The sequence below is a fragment of the Oenanthe melanoleuca genome, chromosome 2 (assembly GCF_029582105.1).
Source record: "Oenanthe melanoleuca isolate GR-GAL-2019-014 chromosome 2, OMel1.0, whole genome shotgun sequence".
NCBI classification, from domain to species: domain Eukaryota; kingdom Metazoa; phylum Chordata; class Aves; order Passeriformes; family Muscicapidae; genus Oenanthe; species Oenanthe melanoleuca.
In genome coordinates, this window is record NC_079335.1 from 49,109,066 (window position 1) to 49,131,185 (window position 22,120).

Consider the following 22,120-nt stretch of genomic DNA (forward strand, 5'->3'; position numbering starts at 1 on the left):
CAGTTTTAACACAGCCCAAAACCAGAATCATCAACCATTCTCTATTCCACGCAGGAGCTTTCTTCTCCCAAGTCTCACCTAATAGAGCAATGATGTGACTCCTTCCCCCTGTCCCATTTGCCAATAAACATCTGTTTCTTACAAATACATGCACATGAGCAGGTATCCAAAATTGTATCCTGTTTTTCTCTTTCCACATTCTCTTCCCCTTCCTGAAAATACTTTTTTTTTTATATTCACATATGCTTTCCATTTATTCTAGCCCTTTATCCCTGACACATGCTCTGAGTCCCCAGTTTCCACATTATTCTTAACCCTTTAAACTGAAAGACTTTTCTCGGTGGGATCAAACATCTGGTGGATGATCCTCATGCAGATTTCAGTACTTCTTTTGTTTCTCAGCTTGCCAATAGATTGGTTTTGATGGACAGTGAAGCCACTGAAAAGGATTCTCTGTCTATGGCACACAAACCATTTTCAAAATCTATAAAGGAAAAGGTAAAAATTGAAGAGGTCTATGTAGAAAAGCTTCTCCCAATTTTTTTTTTTTGTTCTGTTACTTTTTAAACTTTCATTTATATAATACTCTTCCATGTACTGCATCCCATAGGATGCAAATAGATTAATGATTTAATCTATTATAATTTCCTTTTTGCTTTTATCCACTTTACGCAACAACAGCCAGCTCTGCTGATGCAAAGACAAAGTAAAATTTAAATATTTCCTTTTTCTCCAGAGACAAAAAGCTGACAATTACTCAAATTGCATTATATCAATTACTCAGGAAGGGTGCAGGAGATACTGATTTTGCTGTCTGTACAGCACACTGTCTCAGATTAACTCAGTTGTCCCAAATACTGACCCATTTCTGCTTTTCCAGAGATCCTCAGTCCTCAGCAATCCTCCCGAGCTTCCTCTGCACTGATGGTGATAGTGACAACGATTGAGAGTGGCAGGGGAGGGAGCAAAGGGCTTGTAGGTTTTCTCTTACCAAAGCCAAGAAAAGTGCTTATGCTCCTCTTCTCCACTACCTGGGCTGTTGCCTTTAAGAAACTGAGATCTTCCCAAAGAAAACAAGCCTTTCTCTTTGGGTGTTTCAAGCCAGCTATTGAGAGAGGCAGTGCTATGTGTCCACATACTCATTTAAACTTGGACCATTCCCCAGCCATTATAAATGGCTAACACTGGAGATTGAAAATTTAGAGAAGCATGCTATAAAAGCTAGCTAATCTGTCTTTCTTCCAGTGGTTCATCTCTTTTAAAGACTTTATGCTACTGACTCAAACTGCTTAGTGATGCTTATTTAAGTCTAGTTCTGGGTAACACTCTTATACTCTACAACTTTTGTACCAAATAAAAACAATCCATCATCCAGAATAAACACTTTTTCAGTCTAATTTTCAGATTAGTTGACAGCAATCATATTTTTCAGCTATGCATGCATTTATACTCACTTGATTAGAGAGAAATTTTTTTTGAACAAAACACTTTGAACATTCAAACACTGCAGTCACAAAATATTTCCTGCAAAAATGTGATAAGTAAGAGGCGAAACCACAAAATACTAGGGCCATGCTATACACATTGAAAAAATGCAATCCTGCAGACTCACAACAGCCCTCCCTGCATAGACTGACCCTTCATTTTCAAAGCCCAACTTATATTAAACATGCACTGAACACACACAGATTCTCAGCCAAGGACGTATTTTGATGTGACAAAGCCACACAGTTTCACACTTTTGTGTTGAAAATGCTGTAGCTCAAAGCTGATGCTTCATCTCATGAGAGACAAGAAGTCTTTTATAACCACTTATAAATGGTTTGATGTTTTCTTTCAGACAACAAGCAGTCATTTACTGGTACATGAGATTTCCATGAAACAAGTCTGAATGTCATCCACCGTGAATAACACATTTAACACATTTCAAGAACTTTCTGTTAACTCAAGAGCATGCCTGAAATACAAAGTGACATTTTACATATTTTAAGAAAACAACCGTGCATAACCCCCATGGAACTCACAACCATGCATCGAACAACAAATATAACAAACATAGGTGCGACCACGTTGCTGCGGGACAAATCTACTATCACCTACCCTTTTCTGGATTTCAAAAAAAAATCTCAATTCTTTCTCATCAAAGACTAAATGTTCAGCAGGTTTCCACTACAGACAAGAACAGATTTCACCCTGATTAAATGAAGAATTACATAAGTTGTAGCTTCACCTTCACTTGCTCCTTCTCGGAAGAGAGAACAAAACCCCAAGCCAAAGCAGCCCTCTCCAGCCTTGGTGCAGCTCTCCAGCAGTCAGACTCAGCCCTGCCCAGCGAGGAGCCGAGGCTGAGGCGCAGGGGGAGGCTGGGGATGGTGCCACACCCTGTGCCCCCCCTCCCCGCTGCTCCTCCCCAAGGCTGAACCTGCCCACCGCAGCAGCGGGCTCCCGCGGGATGAGCTCCTGATGCGCATCCCAGCAGCTCCTCGTCCTATGGGGAAGCCTTTGGGGAGAAAAGGCCATCAGCTGCACCACTAACAGAGGGATGCGACTGCAGGCAATTAGTGAGGGGAGAGGCCGGGGCTGTGCCTGTCCGATCAAACAGAACCAAGGATTTTTAATGTTTCCCGATGTGTTTCGTGTTCTCTGCTGCAGCAAGCAGGTCTGCAGCGTGCCAGCAGCTCAAGGAGCCTTCCTGTTCATGCAGTCACATAAGGAATAAACTTCCAGCAGCTCTTACCCCAATGCAGTGCTCTCAGGCTCTCCTCTCCTCCCCTGATTGCCATGCAGGTCTCGTCCTCATGCTAGAGCTGAAACTTTCCTACTCAAGGAGACCAGCATAGCAGTATTTGCCTATACTCTATTATGCATGTACACACTCAGAGGTGCAGCAAGACCAGTGAATCTAACAACATCAGTGATGCAGCATGATGATCCTGACCTTTTAATACTCTGTGAAAGGACTTTTCTCCATAGACTTGGAGAAAAAGCATACATTCAATCACATCTGACTGTCCTTTACTGGTCCAAGCCTTACATAGTTTGCTTATATTCGTATTTTTTATGGGATTTAATTATACTTGCTTTCTTTATACAAACCTTTCAGGTTTCTATGGACAGAGACAATTGCTGACAACATTAAAAGTAAAATAAAAGGTATCGCTCAGCTCACCAGGCTGTAAAAGAACAGATGTGCATGGAACACACCTAACCCACTTTTTTCTTTCTTTTGGCAAGCGGCCCTCTGACTTGCAATCTTTTTGACAGAAAAGATCTCTAACATTGAAAGTAGTTTCCCTTCAACTTCGAAGCAACGTGCATGTTCAGTGGAGGAAATACTTTCCATGTCTGCCTCGAACAGGGGCACACGCCGAGAACAGTGGTGAGAGTAAGAACCGCCTTGACCCAGCGCTTTCCTCCTCCAGCACAACCCCAAGAGAAATTAAATCAAGGAAGCGCAAGGCCAGTCGAAGATGCTTTGCTATTGCGATCAGCATAGGAGTGCGAGTTTTTAAGCTTCTCGCTATATACGATGAAGTTTCGCCTCTGAATGAAAAATGGGACAACAGAAAAGGACAAAACCCTGTTCCACCCGCCCGCCCCGCTCCCTCCCCGGCAGCCCAAGGGCGCGGGGCCGCACCCAGGATGCGGGCGCACCGACGGACCCGCTCAGCCCGCCGCTCGCACCCGCGGCTGCTCCGCTCCCCGTTCCCCACAGACCTGGCCGAGCACCGACACTTCCACGGCGCGCTCCGCGGGGCCAGGAGTAGGGATGGGGGAGAGCGGGGGGTTCCAGGGTCCGGGCCGCGCTGCCGAGCCCCAGGAGGCGGCGGCTGGGGCAGGCGGGGACGCGGTGCCGCGGTCCCGCAGCGCGGGGCGGGGCGGAGGGAGCGGAGCGGGGCAGCCGGCCCGGCGGGGCCCCTCGCTGCCGGCCAGGAGGGGGCCGGCGCGGTGCTGCCACTGCAGCGGTCCGGGGCTGCGATGTGCTCCGTGCTAACCACACCCACCGCATTGCAGAAGCCACGGCCCGGGGCGGGGGGGTAGGGGTAACCCCCCCACGGCGAGGAGCGCAGCCCCGGCCGGGCCCCCGCACCGCCCCAGGTGTGCCGTGTCCCCCAGGTGAGCGGGGCACCGGGGCGGGCTCGGCCCTAGGGGGGCTCGGGGTGCGCCCCACCACGCCACTCGCCTCCCCCGCCCCCCTCCGCCGTGCCTCTGCCGCCTACAGAAGTTTCCCACAGAAATGCGTATCGCCCTAAAAAAATTTAAAATTGCCCTCCCGGAGCAGCCGAGCCAGTGTGTGTCCCCCGAGCCCCCGGCGCCCTGTGGCTCTGCGGGGCGCACCGCTCGCTGCCCGCCCGGCTCCCCCAGGCAGCCTGGCCGCACGCACACCTCCCCCCAACTTAAAAATGGCTCCTAAGAATGATGTCAATACATATATACACACATATATATTTATATATGTCTATATATACGCAGGCACAGATATATAAATAAATAGGCGTATACGATAAAAAGGGGGAGATGCAGTGCGCCCGCGCCCCCCGGGCATACCCTCAGCCCCGCTGCGGGAGGCAGCGCAGGAGCGGGGCGGAGAAGCGCGGAGGATCCTCGGGAGCGGCGGCGGGCGCGGGGCTGCTGCTCTGCTCCCGGCCACGCGTCAGCGCAGCCCGGCTCTGCCCAGAGCGAGCCTCCGCCGCTCCGCAGCAAATCAGGGCCGCCGAGGCTCCTCCGGAGAGAGGGAGGGAAAAAGGAAAGGGGGGAAAAAAAAAAAAAAAAAAAAAGGAAAAAGAAAAAAAAAAAAAGAAAGAGCCGTACGCCGGGGAGAGCGGCAAAAGCTGGATGCCAGCAGGTTTTGGAGCAGTCATCCCGCCTGCCTTCCTCCCTAGGCCACCGAGGGGCTGCTCCCAGGGCACGGCATGGAGCCCCCCGCCACCTCCGCCCAGCACGGGGATCCCCACCGGGGTCCGGAGGGATCCGGCCTTTTTTTGACTTAGCTAAATGAATCCATCTATTTAGGGTTTGAGTTTAGCTGCAGCAATTGCAGGCAAACCCCCGCGATGGAGAAGTTCCCTGTCAACTTAAAAGCAGCAAGCTGTGAGCTGGCAAGGTCTGGCTTTGAATTACACGTGGGGGTTTTTATGGGGATGAGGTGGGGGGGGGGGTACCAGCCTTTTCAATTTTAATTTTCAGTGACAAACTACATGTTCTTAAAATATGAACCGTATTTCCCTCAACAAGATTGCCAAAATGGAAAAAAAAAAAAAAAAAAAAAATTACAGGTCCTGTTGCACATCAGCTCCCAGTCCAAAAGGGATAATGTAAAACTGAAGATGACTTTCAAGTTTGTACTCCAGTACAGACCACAACATGCCACATGTCAGAAAGCATCAAAAATGTGTAGTGAGTACAAAAGCAGTTTGGGAGGGAATTGCACAATTCCAATATGGTAAATACATAGCTCCTCTTAAAGCACAAAACTGACTTCTCCCCTCTAGACACACAGAAGTGGCTGCTAGGCTTGAGACTCTGCTGCATCACCGTGCTCAGGGACACTGCTCATTTGCTTCTCTGGGGGACCAGAAACAGCTGAACTTTCTCTTTTCCAGAGGAGGAATTGACCACAGGAAGGGCAGTGATGGCTTGGCTGCAGAAGAGCCATCACGGTCTGATGCTGCACCTTCAATCCTGGTACAGCAAAGTAGATAAATGAGCTTATTCTCTTTAGATAGGGCACTTTGAGAGCTCCCAAAACTTAGGAGATCCAAATCATACTCAGGGCTCTGACATGAATCAAGGGGGGAGGGAGTGGCAGGGAATAGCTCTTTTAATTAGCAGCATCTCTGGGGGATTTAAGAAGAGAAGGAGGTTTTGACAGGAGGCAGAAGCATACCATTTTTCAGATCTGCAAAACTGTGCTGTTCTGTATTTCACGTGGAATGGTAGCCAGACACACCCCTCCCTCTTCACCTGCTATGCAGGAGTGCTGGTGAGCAGATCTGGCACACTGGAATGTGCCTGACAAGGAAAGAGAGTTCAAAAGGAAAATGCATGCCATCAACTAAGAGAGGGCATACCTTTGGTCACGCAGTTGAAACAACAAGACTTGTATACTCTTTTCCACCAGGAGCTCTGGAAGCCATCACAAATCACAAGGGAATGGACTTGACAGCTAAGACACACATTAGAGTTAACAAGGTTTGATTTGAAAAAAAAAAAAAAAAACAAGAGGAAAGTAAGAAAAGGACTGAGTTGCTCTGAATCAAATTGAGTCTCAAAAGCAAGCTAGGAGACTTGATAAATATTTGTGAAAAAAACAGCAAGAATTTACCAGCTCAAACTTTGGCAGTTCTTGCACTGCCCGTTACAGAAGCTGGTGTTGACAACGCCTTTAAGCAGACACATCACAGGAGTATTAGTGCTCCCCAGCCACCCATGTTGTCCTTGAGCAGTTCTGCAGGCAGATTTGCCCCACAGTTACACTATTCTCTGTGATCCCTTTTGTGGATATTCTGCATACATAATGGCATCTTTCATCTGAGGCTCTAGAAGGCTTCCAGCACATTGATTTAACCTCAAAGCATCAAGTGGTATTAACAAGCTGCTCCTAAAAACAGGAAATCTTTGCAACAGATTAAAGGCAGCTGGTACCTCTGGGTTACCAATATAGGCCTAAGTTTCAGAGTTCTCAACACTCACAATGGGTTTTTTTTCCATTTTCAAATGTCTATTTCTATTTCCAATGTGGGATTGTTGCCCAACTTGTCATGAACATCAACTTGTCAGAAAGAAGGTCCAAGGAAGTTTAGATTTCCATGAATCAGCAGTTTTTAATTATTTTAAAATGTTTTTTCAGTAACTTATAGCAGGCCTGAATCCATACTCTTCTTACACAGGTGGGAAATGTGAATAAACCCCCTGAACTTCTCTGGAATTAACAGTGTCTATTTACACAAAGACACTGGATGACAAGTCCAGGCAGCACAAGAAGAGACTGATCTCCTACCTTCCTATGGGACAATAATTTTATTTTTGCTATTTTCTTTTCTTTCTGGAGGTGGTGCATGTCAGGAGCAAATGGTTCAATTTGAATTCCATTCATCTCAACTCCCAACACACCAGGATTGGTGCAGCCCAAGGCAGTCCCTTCTCACCCCCACATAAGCCCTGCTGGCAACAAGTCACACAGCCCTGCTACCTGCCGTGGAGGAGTTCTTAACTCCTACATTTTGCTTATTTAAAAACAGCACCAGCTTGGGCAGGATGCAGGATGCCACACACTGGTAGTTGTTATGATCACATGGCCTTTGAACCCCCTGCACCCTGCTGCTCTAGACATGAGCTCCCTGAGTACCTCTACCCACACACCATCTCCTCTCCATCATCCCTTTCCTCTTCTCATATCCAGTTTGGCCCATATTCCCCCTCTCTCCATTAGCACCATACCTTTTGGCCAGGGATTTCCCAACCATCTCTTCCTCCTCAGCCCTTACAAGAAGTATCTCTTCACCTTCCCTCCAAAGCAGTTTTCTTCCCCCTGTACCATACACCTTCCCCATATTTTCTCCATTTTCTGTACTGAGATGGCAGGACCCAACTGTATGAACAGGAGTCAGCCACTCAGGAGAATGGCACATAGCAGGGGAAAGTGGTAAAATAGGTAGAAATTCTGCCTTCCATTCTCTTTTCTATCCATCCACCCCTTCTGCTGTTCCAGTTTCTCCCCTTTGGTGAACACTAGCAACTTGCTCTGAAGGGAAGCCCTTCAAAGGGAGGAAGAAAAGGCCAGGAAAGAATAATAGCAAACAGAGCCTCTGACACAAGGTAGGTAAATTAGAGGTGGGGAAGGAAATGGTGCCAACATACACACACACACACCACACACGCCCCTTCCCCATGGGGTTCCACTCAGAGGAAAATAATTGTAAGGAAAACAGCCCTGTGCAAAGCATTTGGCTACTACAATGACTTTTTTTTATTGGGGAGAGGAATGGGGAGACACATGGTCTCTGCCAGGAAAAGATGAATAGGCAACCCTGGAAGAACAGGGACAAGGATTATTGCCCAGCTCTGGGAACTGATGCCTAAAACATTCTTGTGATTCCCTAATTGATTGGACATGGCATTCAAAATAGCACATAGCAGAAAAGCAAGACACAAAAATGCTATCAAACTCAGCAAAAAGCCGTCTCAAGTCCAGCCAACGATGAATTAGCTGGGCACAGCACTTTGAAAAATGGCAAGTACTATAAAAGTACCAGCATTAATACAGCATTATTAAGAAGATACTTCTTAGCAGACAGGAGCTTGGCACTATCTGTCTAGACAGGCAGATGGGTTTGGAGTCAAACTGATTTTTTTTCTTTTTTTTTTTATTATTACCGTATCCACTTCCATTTATTAAAAGCAAACCATTCTGTCCATGACTCATGCAGCTTAACTTTCTTCATGGCAATGAAACAAAATTCTCATAATTAAGAATGATCACTGTGAACAGATGAAGGTAAGATTTAGAAATCAAACCAAATCTTCTATTTCTGTCTTCACTCAGTACAAACATAATGCCCACTAATTGGCCAACATTACCATTGCCTTCAAACATGTCAGTAGTAAACCTTTAGATGAGCTATCCTTAAGCAGAACTCAGTGACACAGCAGGTTGGATTAATTCTTGACACTGGTTTACTGACCTCAGTGAAGAGATTTATTTGGTCTGTTGTCTCTCACTCTGCCAGTCACTGCCAAATCCATCCCTTTTTAAGACTACTGAAGGAACAATAAGTAAATTTGGCCCCCGTGCTTTGCAGCTGAAATCCTGCCTATAGAAGATTTACTGCAATTAATTCAGCACTGCCCTTTGACACTTTCATATCTGTGGGTACTTTCTGACTGAGAGCATTAACTGGATTATCAAGGATTATCTCCTGCTGCAGTTCTCCAGCCCCCATTATAAACCAAAGGTAGCCACATTTTATGGATATGAGATGATTTGTGATGTACCTGAGGCTGTGACCAAAACATACAAGAGTTAGCTTTCAGAGAGAATAATAAACCAAAGCTTTTAATCACAGTTAAGGTTTTAATTTTTGATTTATTTTGTTTATTCATAGCCATTAATAAGGTTTAACTGTAGTCTGATTTAATATACACTGACTACAGGAAACCAACAATGCAATATGCAGTCAGTACAAATTTATTTTTGTTTCAATAGGGTTCCTGAACAGCCCAACAATAAGGGAGGCAACGACAACTCTTATTTTCTATTTGCAACTCTAGGACCACGAGCTTCCCAGATGACAACCAACTCTGTGGTGGTCAGCACAGACTATTTTCATTTACTGGGTTGCTTCCTTCATTCTTTTCCATACCATTAAACCATTTAAAAATTAAAATTGCATTTTAATTATACAACTATTTTTAGCTCTTCTACGTATTTTCATCTAATTCAGAGAAGATTTTAAGCTGAAGTTTACCTTAAGCATAAGGTAGAGTCTTACTGAGTCAAAGAGGAATCAATGCTCATATTTATGGACTGCTATCACAAACAGAAATGCCATCCTGAATCATAACTGCCTCCTACAAATCCCATATAAGATGCCTCTTCCTCATGACACCTATAATAAAGCAACTTGCAGTGGCCAGGTTAATAGGCATAGCCCCCAACTGCTTTCATACCATTTGTCTTCATTAGCTGCAAGATCTTCCAGGGAGGGAAGGCACTTTAATGAGTGTTTGCATAGCACCCAACACAGTTCAACTCTCATCTTAATGAAGGTTAATAGTAATTAAGGAAGGCAGTAGTAGGTTCTTGTTTAAAGTACAATTAATGCTTATATTTATCATCATACTAAAATGTTACTGGGAAAAGATAAGAAGGCCTGCTCAAAATTGAACATGTTTATCCTTTATCTGTGTTGTCTTATGTCACAAGTTGCTTTCTTCAATGGTTGAAGGATTACTTTAGGCTCAAGGATTCCTTGCAATTAAAACATTTCTGACCTGGCTTGTCTAAACAAGAACTTTAGGTTTGCTGACTATCTTTCCTGTCAAGCTATCCCTCTCTGTTTATTCTCTCAGAGAGACAGGAGAGTAGAAAAACCCAGACTGAACAACAATAAGTAAACTCACAGAAAGGGGAAGGGCTGGTGTTTTTATTTATTGAATATATTTCTTGAAGAAAACATCAATGAAGCAAAACCCCAATTTATGCACTGTAATTTCTCTGTCTCTAGTTAGAAAATTGCACAGTTGCTCCCAGTATGCTGCTTCATCTTGCTCTTACATCTTTCCTTGCACAAAACTTTACAGCAGAAGTGGCTGCTCTTCACAAAACAAGGACCTGGGGCTGTGCCCGGTGGCTCCAAGCCCAAGCCAGATGTCACCCTTGTTCCTCAGAGCCTGTCCCTGGCCCAGTTTGCCACATTCTCCCAGTTAGACATCTGCAGTACCAACAGGAGAAACGTCTCCATCAGTCCCACAATTTCCCAGCTGCTCCTTCCCACCTCCATCCTGCTCCTGCCCTTTCAGTCACCACTACAAATATTTATCAAGGCCGTGGGAAGCAGCAGGCAAACCCTTTCAAATTAGAACTGGAAACAGAGGAGAAACAATAAATCTGATCAATTCCTCACTAGGATTCCCTGTGAGATCTCATCAATACAAGGCTGAGGAGTGGGTGGTGTGCTGTGACATGAGCAGTGAGAATGACAGCAATATCACAGCACTGCCTCTGTTGGGGGCTATGCCAGCCTGTGCTGGCATCAGATGATGATGTTTGGCATCAGCCTTTATTTATGTGAGCAACTGGTCAAAATTATACCCTTATCCTCAGCCCCCACCTGAGTGGGGTTCACGGGGACTGGCTCACTTCCAGCAAACAGCCTCTGGACACAGCCAGGAGCTCCTCCACCTGACATTTATAGCTGCTCAGATGCTTTCAAAATGCATAAAAACATGATCTGATTCAGATTACAGTTTAAGTCTCACATTCAATTCATGGGAAACTGCCAGTAAAAACGAAGGTAGTGAAGAGACATTCATCTCTTCCTTCTGCTTCAACAGCTTACTCCCTCTGCAACTCACTTTCACTATCAGTACTCACGGGGAAAAATCAGGGGTTGCTTACTGGTCCAGGTTTTCTGTCTTTTTTCCTCGGCATACCTTAAAGTTAGATACCTTGTGTGCACCCAGAAAATTGTATATCAGGATTGAAAATAGCAGAGGGTCACACTCCACTGTTTTCTTTCTAACTGAAATGCAGCCTGTTGCTAACTGGGCACAGACCTGCAAAATAAGCCTGTGATATCTGCCTTGGGATCTCTGAAGGGAAAATCCCCTTAATAGCATGAAAATGACACTGGAACAGCTAGGGAGTGGGGAAAGGCAACACCAAAACATGCCATCTTCAACTCACAGCTTTAAACTAAACAAATTTCACTCACCCAAATGACAAATTGCATGTGTCTGTCTCCTAGCACTGAAAAATAGCCAGAAAGGCATCTCAGCCTCTCACCTTATGAAAAGCTTTTTACACTTTCCAAATAACGAGTATCATGAAGAGCCTCTCACAGTGCAAATGTTTAATTTATCACACATCCCTTGAAACAATAATTTTAGGACTGGGTTTACTTGGTCACCACCAGGCACTGCTCCCAGTCAGCCTGTGTGCAAACATCTGTCCAGCTGCTCCCACAGAAAGACAAGCATGGCCCAAAGTTGCCAAGCAACATCCTCGATGCCTTAAGCATCAGGCCAGCTTGCCTGCCTTAAAAAAAGTTACTCAGAAAAATAGACTGGTAGGAATGCACAAACTTACATAAGGAACCTGTATTTAGGAGAAGAGATGCTCTGCTGCTTTCCTAGAAAACTTTTGGGTGCACAATTTGTTCTTGGTAGAAAAGTAAATGTAAACAAATATTCAGGTTGAAAAATCTATTTGCTGGGCCAAACCACACTAAGCACACGCTGCCTTTCCATTCCTTACCCAAATCCAGGAGCAAGCAAGCATGCCTCAGTGTACCTGAGGGGTGATACAGCACCACTGGTGACTGTTCATGTCAAGCATATGTCAATAATTTCAAGTAAATAATTAAAATAATGTATTTACAAAAACCTGTGAACCAAAGAGTTCCAGGCTACAATCTTCTCGATATTTGAACTCATTTTGCTCAAACTTTAGTAAAATTATTTCCAAGGCTCTCTTTAACCAATCAGAGTAGCAAGAACCTGCACTTTTCAGGGTTTTAATGTAGCTCCTCTCTCAAAACAAAGTAACAAACAGAAAAAGTGGGACTGGAATTTCTGTTTCAAGATAAAATCATGTCAGTAGTGCCAGGGTTTAAAAACAGGGCTGGTCCTGAGTTTCCCAACTTGACTGCTCGACTCCTGTGAGACCATGGTGATGGATTGCATCACTCTGCACTCTGGTATCTTGACCCATCTACTTTAGGCAAATTTGCAATTGCCATTGCACCTGTTAACATGCACCATGAGCAGTCCTTTCTCAACCAAAGTAACCTGATCTTGCTGATGCTTGAGGTGCCAGACAAGGGCAATGAGGATGGAAAAGGAGCATTTTCAGTTTAAGACATTGTTTTTTCTTGACAAAACACACAGTGTAAGACAATGAAGCCTACAAAAATTTTCTCAAAGGAAAGACACAGTGGCATTGATGCAAAGCATTACATTTACACGATTTGCAGTGCACGGTTGTTGCCTTTGCAAAGGCAAGAAAATTCTATAATTCAATTAGTTTGGAATAAAACATCCCAAACCGCTCAAATTCTGACTTTTTTATTAAGTCCATTCCTGGAGGTTTGGGCCATTTTACTGCTATTTGTACAGCAGCTAATCTATATTCTAAGAGTTATTTTTGGCAGAATAAAGAAGCTACAAAGAAACACAAGCAAGCCAGATAAATGAACTCATAAAACAGCCTTCAGAGGGTTCGGATGACTTCAATGAGTTGCTCTCCTTTCTTCCTTTCCCATTCTGGGGAGAAAAATTGGAAAGATGAAAATGAAGTATGGGAAAGGTTGGATTCATAAGGTTTTATTGCTGCTCCTAGTCCTCCACACTCCATGGTTACCCCACCAAGCTCAGCTCTGAGTGCCCCTCTGGATCTTTCTGCAGGGCAGGAAGGAGCATATGCCCTGGCTGTGTGCATGCTGACAGGCAGCCCTGCTCACGCTGATCGTCTGTCACAACATAAGCTGTGATTAATCAGACAGGACACCTGCCTGCCAGGGCCACACAGGGCCCAGCTCATGCCAAAACAAAACGTGTCCCTTAGAGAGAGAGGCCAGCTCTGCTCCACCAGACCATCCAACCTAGACCACCATGGCTACACCACCACTTTATTTGTCAAACCACTACACAGGGTGGATTTGAATGCTTTAGCATCAGAGATGCTGCAGCAGTGTCTTGTGGTGCAGCGGTTCCATGCCTCTCCCTGAGCCAGCCACCCTCTGCTTTGCTTTAAGCAACACAAAGTCTTGCTTTATTTTCCTTTCTGGGGGATTCTGCCACGCTTTGAAGGAACCTGAAAGTGATTATACAGACGAGTGATGAAACATGAGCTCTTGTTCTCATGTTCCACTCAAGCAAAAAGGCAGGAGATAGAGCGACTTATTCTTGGAGAACTCAGCCTTGAGTATCCTCCACAACTGTGGTGACGCATTTCTTGGGGTGCAAGGGTGCCAAACTGCTTCAGAGAGCAAGATCATTTACTCTGAAATTATCTTCAAAGAGAAAGTGCTCTCATGTCATCAGTAAATTCCTCACTGGAAGATTTTTAATTTGTTGTCCTTTCCCCTATTTTTAATGAGTAGTAAATAAGAATGATAATAACAACAACAAAAATAATAATTTTAAACCCGAACTTTTAATGAACAGTTCTTGGAATAACATGACAAAAGGTCTAGCCTTTGAGAGAAATAAAGAAATAAACTCCCTAACACCCATGAAATCAAATGCTCTGATGTACATCCACTACAATGATTAAAGTAAGGACTTCCAAAGTTAAACCCACCAATGATGAGTGTACAAAGTAAAGCAAAGCAAAATTTTTGTGATCTTGAAATGCATGTGGATGATAAAGTCTCTTGCAAAAGCTGCATCATTAATGTGGATATTTTGTTCACTTGCCCTCTTCAAAGCCTCTTTAGAGCTAAAATTATGTTCCCTATTATTTATCAATTTTATTTAGGCTAATCAAATAAAATTTTCACATTGCAACTTCCCAGACATCCCATTATGTGATGTGTCTAAAGTTTGTACAGAATTCATCAGTCAATGAATGTAGCAAAGCAATGTTCACCAGGCAATTACAGCATCTGAAAAACTCACCATAAAACAGCAGTTACAATGCATTATGCACATGCAAACTGAGTCATTATGGAAAGATAATGTAGCATGTTACATCTTACTTCCTTATCTTTGAAGTCCTTAATACCCTCAGCTTCCCTACCATGAGTACAGTAACTGCTCTTAACCACTTCTTGTTACCTCTTTCAGTGTCTGAAACCTATAAAACACTTGCATTGTATAAGGAAAAGTTCAGCTATTTTTGTTTACTTACAAAAGAAAAAGAAAGTGATGAAAATAGAGACTTTTTGAAATGTCTACAGCCGTGTAAGACTTACTAAGTTAAAGAATAAGGAATATTTTTGGTACGGTTTACCTTGCCCACAGAAAGCAGTTATAGCTGTGCTTAGGCATCCACAAATATTTGAGAGTTTTACATATGGGGACCAACCTTGTACAGAGATGTCACATTTGAAGCAGAGTCAGAGAGAGAAACAGCAGCTGCTTGTAACCATGCAGCCAGTGCTGAACCTGCACAAGCCCAGGGAGCACCTCCCCCTTCTGCAGACCTGTAGTGGGAACTCATCTCCACAACCCCTGTACTCAAGATCAAGGGGGCTGGAGAGGTGAAGAGCACAGCTGGTGTCCTGGGCAACTACCTGAGCATCACTCCAGGGGATAACAGGAACACATGGCAGGAAAACTGCATTTAAGTACCAGGATGTGGTCCACCTGATTTGTTGTGAAGGACCAACAATGAATCTGACTCGAGAAATCTAGATTCTGTGGAATAGATGGGATGAAAATACTAACAGGTGGAGCAGACTAAAACCAGCTTGAATTTTTTACCAGAAAAAGTATTTTGAAAGCATTGCAACATAGCAACAATATAATTTTCAGCTGTATTGTATATTCTCTTTCACAAATTTCCAAAGTTCCTATATTTTTTTCTACACCAGATTCTCTTTATACACATATATTCGGGGAAATAAAAATATACCAGGTCTTCTTGATAATTTCAATTCCTTCTTCTTCCTCCCACCCATATCTTTGCACTTCCACTTTGCTTAAGCCTTATGGTTCCAAAGAGCTGTAAAGTAACTCATGAAAGGGAAGATGAGTGTTGTAACAGCTACTCAAATGAGAAAATTAAACATGGAAAGGAGAGGTGGTATGAATCATGCTGAGTCATGTGACATCTCTTAAATCATGACAAAGAAAAGTTTTAAATTTTTCTTTAGTTAATAATAGCATTGTACACCTCAGATTCCTTAGTGGACAGCCAATATTTGGAACCTGCTCTTATCCAGGCTTCTTATACCTCTATAGACTATAATTTTCTTTACTTTTTCTAGTCTTCATTGTACTCTGATGAAGTTTACTTTCTAGCATAGAAGAAAATCAAAGTCATCATGGCCATGAGAATGAGAAATAAAAACCAAGGCATTTTGTCCAAGTGTTCACTATTACACTGAGAATGCATCCACCTGTTCTAACACCTATTATGTTTTCTAGTAAGTGATTTTATGAAGTGCTATTCTCCACTTATTCTAAGCAATAGAAGGATATTAGGAAAAACTTTTTAACAGAAAAATATGACAAGTGCTGGAACCAGCTGTCCACTGAAGTTGTGGAATCACCATCCCTGTAAGTGTTAAAGAAAACATGTAGATGTGGGACTTATGGACATGGTTTAGTGGTGGATCTGGCAGAGCTGGGTTATTGGTTGGAGCCAACATTCTTAGAGGCTTTTCCCAATCTTAATGATTCTGTGATTTTCAAGACCAGAATCAGATCAAGCAGTTTGCTTAAACAAACAGGTTTCAAATCTGATTTAAAGGCTGCACTGACTCTAAGCTGCTTCCTCTATACCATTTCCTACTGCATACTCTGCTCTCTGGCAGCAGCCAGTAATTATATTGGATTTCACAAGACGGCTTCTCTGCCTGGATGGTTGGGTTGTTTATAAAATTATGAATTAAGGCAGCATTATAAACCTCACAAAGAAGCCACCTCTCCCCTTGTTTGCACATGGGTTACCCACTGGCAGTACTGACAGGCCTTATCTCAACACATTCTTTGCCAACCAAGCCACTGAGAAACAACAGAGACTTTCTAAACCTCTGTTTGAAAATCTTATCACTCACTCAACAAGAGCCTTAAACAGACTATCAGGAGTCCCACAAGTACAGCACAGGTGGAAAAAAAATAAAATTTGTTCTATCCATACTATCTGCCACAGTAGCTTTGCATAAGCAAACGTGGTACTCTCCCCTGCAACAAAGAGGTTTGATCTCAACAGTTCAGTGGGTGAAGCCCTCACCATTGAAAAGGATGGGAAAACTCATCAGTTTAATGATGCAAGTGTGTCCCTGCCCTGTGCAGTCTGATATTCCTGGTGGCCAAGCCCAACAAAACCAACAGAAATATAGTGTTAAAGAGAAAAAGTGCATTGTCTGACTGCTCAGTTTCACAAATTAGACAAAGACAATTTTAATAACTGCACAGTTTTTAACTCAATTCCTGTATTTGTTTTTTGTCCAAGAGTAGCAATGCTGTATTTGTGGAGAATTTTTTAAAATCATTTCTTTCCTAAATAAATGAAAAGAGCATATTCAAGAGAAACAGCTACATTATGCTTAGTAATGAACTAATTATTACAAAACACACACTCATCCCAAAAGAATTCTAGCCTACTATTTAGCCCATTTGATAATTCAATTCAAACGCAGACAATATTTGAAAATTACACAAACACACTCGCACGTAAAAAGACAGCAACTGTGTTTAATATGGGCAATTAGTGCAATTACAATAATTTCTCATCCAAGTTGATTCTGCGTGCATCTCTCAGCGTTAGACCTGCTGGACTCCCCCACTCCTCCCGCAGCACATGAAGGTCAGCTGCTCTTAGTGCCGGAAATTTAGCGAAACAGTCGGTTTGTTATTGCCTTGGAACCGGTCTGAGTCAGGGCAGCTCGCAGCTAAATGGCAGGCAGAACAAGCAAACTCAATTAAAATAGCTCTGAGGCAAAAAGGAGATGAGTGTATTAGGAAAATATAAATGGGATTTAAATGGGTGCTACAAGAGCACGACCAGCTCACATCATAACCCTGTCTCTCTCTCTTTCGTCCCCATGTTTTTCTCTAACAATGAAGAATATTTTTAAATAGATTGCCCATTTCACAAATTTATCTTATCTCAGCATGCAGCAAGCAAGCACAGAAGAGCTGGGTTTTCACCAATCCTGCCACACCAATCCTTCCCTGTGTAGGAGACCTTTTTCAAAACACATAGTCTGGGGTATCCCTCTTTCCCAAGCTTATTTTTTGCTCCCCCCCCCACCAGAGAAAGAAAGCACACAGAGCATCCTTTCTGCATGATGTCAGGCTGAGCACAGGCAGGGCATGAGCTGCCACAAGCCTCTGAGTGAAGAGGAGAGGAAGAGTAGGGCACAGCCCTCACAGCTCCAGGGATGATCTGCCAGGAACTTCAGAAATTAGCCTGAAAGTTATTCAGGCCAGCAGAAACATTGCCAATATTCACAGATTCACACAAATTGCCATGGAATCCTTTTTTTTTTTTTTTTTTTCCCTTGCTTTAAATCATTGCAAGCCATTGCTCCATGTGTGATCAAGGGTAGTATAACATTTTCTTGGGCTCACAGCTCAGGATGACAGTAGTTTGGGGCCTGTTCTCCAGAGCTCACTTTAATCTAAAGAGTCCTAGAGAAGAACTTCACCCATGAACTGTGCAGCCTCCCCAAGAGCCTTGTCTTCTGTACTAGGGCTCATCCATGCCTCCCTTTGCAATTACTTAATGAAATTCCTTCTTTTCTTCATTGCTTGTGGCACCACTTTTATTTCCCAGCTGCAGAAAACTATCTAGATAAGGGAGAATCAAATCCTTTTTAGTCTTTCCAGACATCAGAGAGTCCTACATCACACAGAAGAGCAGCAGGAATAAAATTAACATTTTTATATTCAACTACTTCTGTGTCTCTCAGTGAGAGCCTCTCTTATTTTTTAATTTTTAAATCAACTGCATATGTGTTTGCATAACATCTGCCCTAGATGCTAACAAAAGTTTGTTTTCAGTGGGTCTCTGTTGCTATAATAGCTGTGATGTGCAGCCACATCCTTCTGCACCAGTACTGGATCAGATACCAGGACTCATCCAAATTACCAATTCAGTCTGTTTCTGTGACTCTGACACAAGCTGAAAAAATAGTCATCACAGCAATGTTCAGGTAATGCACGTTACATAAGTTCAACCTCAAAGTTTTACTCCTCAGAGTTTCTGAAGTAATGTGAGTCAAAGAAAGTTGTTTGTTTTGCTTGGTTTTTTTCCCTTTTTTTTAAAGTAACACATCTTCAAGCACAAATATTTTATTTTCTCAAACCTGGCCAAATTTTCCTCGTGGTTTATATGATAGCCTTAATAATCAGTAAGCTAATGAACTTGAGATGAATACAGACCTCAGAGGACAATGAATAAAATCTTTTCTGTCCTTAGTACCATCTACTACTAGGGCCACCTTCTTTTTAAGGATAAAATTCTTTTTCTCTTGTATTTCAGTTTTTTTCCCTCACACCCAATTTATTTCACAGTTTTAGTGATCTCTTTCAGATGTCAGTATGAAAACAACACATAATACACATAAACAACCATTAGTACACATAAAGCCACTTCATTAATTCTTCTCTTGCAGCATCTCAGAACTCCAGGCAGTGAAATGAGCTAAAGCACACTATAACCTTTACACATCAACAACAGGTTACCCTAGCTTTAGACAGCCACGATTAAGGCTAGAAACAGTACAGAAGTGAAATTATTTTGAAACTAAACCCCCTTTTCACAGTGAATCCCAGCAATTTCACATTTCTTACAAGTAATTATGTTTATGTTGTGTCTAGAGCAAATGTAACTTGGCAGAAGTGCAACACTCAGCAGACAGATATGGCAGCTGGAGAAAAGATAGCAACTCTAAAAATAAAGGCTCCAACAGTATCACAAGCAGGAGCCAAAATTCAGAAGATGTATGTATTCACTGTCAGTGAGGTTAAAGAACTGTTGGAAACCTGTGCAGCAGAACAGTCCACTCAGTCTCTGAAAGACAATTTTATCTTTTCTTTAAGTGAACTAGACAGGACAACCTGGACTTCTCTTTTTATATCAGTAATGCTGAGTAATGCAAGCAGACTGAGAAACTTCAGAAGAATCATTAGGGCCAATGCTTGCAACAACAACAACAACAAAAGACAAAACTAATAGGAAAACAATTATATAGGTAAAGTTATACACCAGAATACATTAGCATTTTACAGGTCAATACTTAGAAATGCCAGAATTAAGTTGCCTTCTCTTCATGTGCTATGTTCAACCTTCATTTTTCTTTTTTTTTGGCCTTCTCCAGTGGAAAAGGTAAAGAGTATTTAAGGAGTTGAGTCATGAAGACAGAGTTACCAATTTCCTTGCTTTTTTACTTGCTTTCCTGTGGTGCTTAACACTGATAAATGAGCACTGCAAGAATAGCCATCAATACTGATAATCACCATCCTTCCAGCCACATTTTCGACACACAGGACTGAGCCACACACGTTAATGTCAAAAGCATCCATCAGTTTGGGATGCCCAACTGGTGCCACCCAGGTGAGATCATTTACACCACATGGTATCTTCTAGCACAACCCCAATATTCTCAGCTGCAGCTCACTATTTTTGTACTGGGATTCTCAAATCACAGCTCAAACCTCAGAAAAGGGAAGATTCAGATAACTGGCATAGCCTCACTAGGGAACTTCAGGGTAATGGACAGGACTGAATGGATCAGTCCAGTCCAGATTGACACTTCATCATCCCTATGGTCTTGCCCTATTTATTGCAGGCCTTCTGCAAAATATAAACAGGATGCTGGCCAGTTTCTGAGCACACCACTAAATTAGGACAAAGAAAATATATCCTTCTCTAGTCCCTTCCCCTGACTTGTTTCAGTCCTGTTTCCTTCTTTTCCCTTACTTTCTGATCTTCATCACACTCTCTACTCCGAGGTTTCTCTTCCATCCATCCCTAGTCTTACCAACTCAAATTCTCATTGAACATAAAGTTTTTGTGCAGTACTTCCCTTAGCAAGGCCTTGCCAAAAAGCTGTGCAGCCTGCCAAGCTAATAGGCTTTGCCTGAAAGCACAAGAACAACAGAACTTTTGAGAAAGAACAGGAAAAAAAATCCTAATACAGGCAAAACAATATTTTATCCTTTCATCCCCCAAAACAAATTTAAGATATTTTTGGCTTGGGAAAAAACCCAAATGCCAGCTCTTCCCCTCTAGGTGAGGCATACACTCCTTTTGGATAAAAGAGTTAGCTGAGGTATTTCAAATCAGGAGTAATTATGGGTTGAAAAAGACTTTCCATGAGAAACACCTGCCTAGCATAAAAAATGCTAAATACATGAAAAAAATGCTAATAACATGATAAATATCACAAGAGTTCAAAAAAAGCATAGGATTTTAATTGAATCATCGAATAGTTATGATTGGAAGAGGCCTCAAAATCATTAAGTCCTATCTCCTTGCTGAAAGCAAGGTTAACTTCAAAGTTAGATCAGGCTGCTCAAGCATTTGTTCTGTCAAGGTATGAATATCTTCAAGGATGAAGACCAAATATTCTCTGGGCAATGTGTGCTGATATTTGATCATCTTTACCATGAAATTTGGTTTTTTACACCTAGCAGGAAATCCTGCTGCTGCTGTACACTTTGAGGATGAGGCTGATCCACCTGATTTATAAACCATTCATAAGATTCCACTTTGATTAATTTCTTCTCTGGAATACATAAAGTCACACTTTCCACCTCTCTTGGTCCTTCATTTCATTCTTCAGCCTCCTTGCTATCTAGATAACTTTCATTCTGAAAAAGAAAGCCTTTCTTCCATGGGAACAGGACCCAAAATTGGGCACAGGACTCCAGATATAACCTGTCTTCTGCTGACTAGGGGGGACTTCTCTTGATATTCCATCTGTGCTCTTTTTTAACCATGGACATGGTTTAGTGGAGGATTTGGCAGTGTTATGCTTATGGCTGGACTTAATAATCTAGAGGGTCTTTTCCAACCTAAGTGATTTTATGGTCTGTGATTCTGCCATTGCCCTTCACTGCTGATTCACTTTCAGCTTGCTCACCAAAAGGACTCATAGGTCCCTCCCTGCAGCCCTGCTGCTGAGGCATCCATCCCCCAGCCCTTATTCCCTCCTAGGTGCAGTTCTCTGCATTTTTCTTTGCTGAGCTTCACAGGGTTCCCTCTTGGTCCACACTAGTGCAGCTTTTTGTGGCTCTCCCTAACTCTTAAAAACTGCAGTCCTTTGCATGGCACTGTAACAGTGAATGGGAGTCACACTCACCAAGGGAAAAGTCTTTGGAGCATAAAGTCACCTGGCAGTGACTTTATCCGTGTCCAAGCCGAGGATTGAGACACTCCTGCCCAGTCAGGGAACCCCTCAGTGCCCAATGCTCTCAAAGGCAACCCCATTAAAGCAGGGCAAACTCTTCTAATGAACCTGCAAAGTCCCCCAAACCACTTCCCACAGAAGGAGCAGGATATGTATCTTCCATCATCACTTCTGGAAATATTAACTACCCTCATCTGAAGGCAGAGCACAAACTAGGAAGCACTAAACCAGATGTGCAACAAGAAGAAATGATGGATCTTTTGGGAAACAAGATGAAGGATGTAGAATTGACAGGTTTCTTTTCCCCCTCTCTGAGAAGAGCATGAAGCTGATGGATGATTTTTTTTAAGGAACATAGTGTTAAAAATGTT

The 22,120-nt window shown here is 42.9% G+C and overlaps 1 protein-coding gene across 8 annotated transcripts in view; it reads right to left on the reverse strand.

Moving 5' to 3' along the window:
• EPB41L3 (erythrocyte membrane protein band 4.1 like 3) overlaps nucleotides 1-22,120 on the reverse strand; it is a 131,596-nt gene that overhangs the window by 88,430 nt on the left and 21,046 nt on the right. For 2 of the 8 annotated variants that reach the window (XM_056483558.1, XM_056483555.1), the window contains exon 1: nucleotides 4,549-4,724. The exons of 3 other annotated variants lie outside the window; for them this stretch is intronic. The gene's annotated coding sequence lies outside the window, so the exon portion shown is untranslated. Of the gene's footprint in view, nucleotides 1-3,717; nucleotides 3,871-4,548; nucleotides 4,725-6,071; nucleotides 6,160-22,120 lie in introns of those variants that run through there. 3 more of the 8 variants (XM_056483557.1, XM_056483559.1, XM_056483553.1) reach the window with 3 other exon arrangements.